Source organism: Austrofundulus limnaeus, unplaced genomic scaffold, assembly GCF_001266775.1.
Source record: "Austrofundulus limnaeus strain Quisiro unplaced genomic scaffold, Austrofundulus_limnaeus-1.0 Scaffold10, whole genome shotgun sequence".
Classification (NCBI taxonomy): domain Eukaryota; kingdom Metazoa; phylum Chordata; class Actinopteri; order Cyprinodontiformes; family Rivulidae; genus Austrofundulus; species Austrofundulus limnaeus.
In genome coordinates this window covers 1560754-1562873 of record NW_013952412.1, presented here as the reverse complement: position 1 = coordinate 1562873, position 2120 = coordinate 1560754, and the positions used below count along the sequence as shown (strand labels likewise).

Here is a 2120-nt window from a genome sequence, read left to right as displayed (position 1 = left end):
TATTTATAGATACACATTTAGGTAATCCATCTCATTATGGATCAATCATCCAAAAATGAGCTAAAATAGGTGACAATATAATTGTTTTACTATTCTCGGCTGCACTGAAATCATCCCAGCTAATTTGAAAAAATGAAATACCCATTTAATAGAAAAATACTCAATATAGACAATATGCATAAACATGGACACTAATTCTCCACCACAAAAAAAAGTAAAAATAAGGAGAAATTTTATTTTCATGCTGTTAACTGGGTCATGTCAGGTAAGACGATGAGTTCTGACCAAAATGGAGCTGCTGAGAGCAGCAAACCCTCAGTAAACTGTAAATCTGGGTTATGTAATGTGTAATTTACAACCTGACATGAACAGAATAGTTTGGCTGCCTTTTTTATATATGTGGTTACATAAAGCTCCGCGGCAGAGAATCAAGTGGGTTCTGCTTGTAGTTGAACTTGTGTAGGCTAATAAGAAGCTGAGCGGCGTGTCTGCCAACGTTTCATGTGACCTACTTTTGAAAATGTGTAGTTGTGAGTCGGGTTACATTTCAGGAATGTTTCGGTTAACAACGCACATTGTTGCAGTGTGCTTTTTTTATTTTTATTTTGACTGTTCAAGGGATATTAAACTCTTTCGGTCATTCTTTAAACAGAGACGTTATGTGAAAATACTGGTTTAAGAAAGAAGAGCTCAGAAAGAAAGTTGGTTTAAAATGGTTCTGGGTTACCTGCCTTCAGCCCAACAACTGGTCAGTGAAATGTAACTCAGATGAATTAATGAAGCTTGTAAAAACCCAGGTGAGTTCAAAGTTGTGGAATGTGCTGTGTGATGTTATGCAAGGTGAGGCCAAAAATATCTTCATTGTTTAAAGTCAAATAAATACTGTTTATTCTTGTTATTGACTGTTAATAAATAAATATGAAATAGTTACAAGTATTAAAATGCCTTGGGTTAATTAAATGTATATATCTTACTTTGTCTTTTAGGTTTATTTTTTTAAATCCCCCTAAAGTTACTTTAGCAGTATTTATCATTTCCTGCCACACACGTGTATCTTATTTGTAATAAGTCGGGTTTATTCAGTTTGTTAGTTAAAGTATTTTTAACCAGAACTAGGGCAGAACTTTTTGATTATCCAACCATACCTGAGAGCAAAGAGCTCCTCCACTCCGTGAACAGAAAGTAGCTCAAAGAAAATCCAGTGAGTGACGTGGGAGTAATTTTCTGTTGCTGAAAGATGCTGTTTTTTAAAGCATTTAAGAGACTCTTGAGAGCCCTCTGCCTCACTTGCTCTCTGTCAGTTTCTGCTTTTTACATCGGTGCCTTTCATCTGCGAGTTGTCTTGACCTTTAATATTTCTCCCTCACAAAGCTCCTGTTTGGCTGCAGCTTGAAATGTGCTGGAGAAGAATGCTGAGTTTAGCTCCAGATGCTAATTAAAATTATCTTTAGGGTTGAGAAGCAGGGCACCGGCTTTGGTAAAAGATGGTCCTTTTTAGTTTATGTTTGTCTAAAAAGAGCCCCTTCTAAACCCCATGATTCATGAATAAAATGTGTCCAAAAGCCACAAAATGTGCTACAACTTTTAATATCAACTGGTGGCCCACGGGCCATTATGAGCTTGTTGAAAAAGGAATTTTCCAGCCAGTGGGGGTGACGTTATAAAGCTAAAAATACTCAGGATATTTTAAAGTTGATTATTTTTACACTTTATGACAAAAGAAGACCATATTTATTTAAGGAGAAAAATATGTAGTTTATACCAAATTTAATAAAACTATAACACTGAACTATGAAGAGGTTTGTTTATTTTCAGTATACTTATTAAGGGTGTAAGAAAATATTGATCCACTGAAATAACGCGATAATTCATTTCCCGATGCTGTATCGATATTCTAAAGCCCTGTATCGATTTTTAATTAAGGTTTAAAATATCAACCTTCTTGCCAACCGTTCATTTTTTATGTTGTAGTTCAGCCTCTGACCACTAATTGGCAGCAGTGAGCCAGCCATTTGTCTCCTCTACCTCTTGAGCGCCAGAGAGTAAGGGTAGCATTAGCATTGTAGGAGACAATGTAAGCACTGTAAGTAAACATTAGCTTTTCATTTTTTTTCAGTAAG

At 35.6% G+C, this 2120-nt stretch overlaps 1 protein-coding gene across 1 annotated transcript in view; it reads left to right on the top strand.

The window, feature by feature from the left end:
- The window catches only part of LOC106513103 (helicase ARIP4), a 47772-nt gene that overhangs the window by 6302 nt on the left and 39350 nt on the right, over positions 1–2120 (top strand). The gene's annotated exons all lie outside the window — the stretch shown is intronic.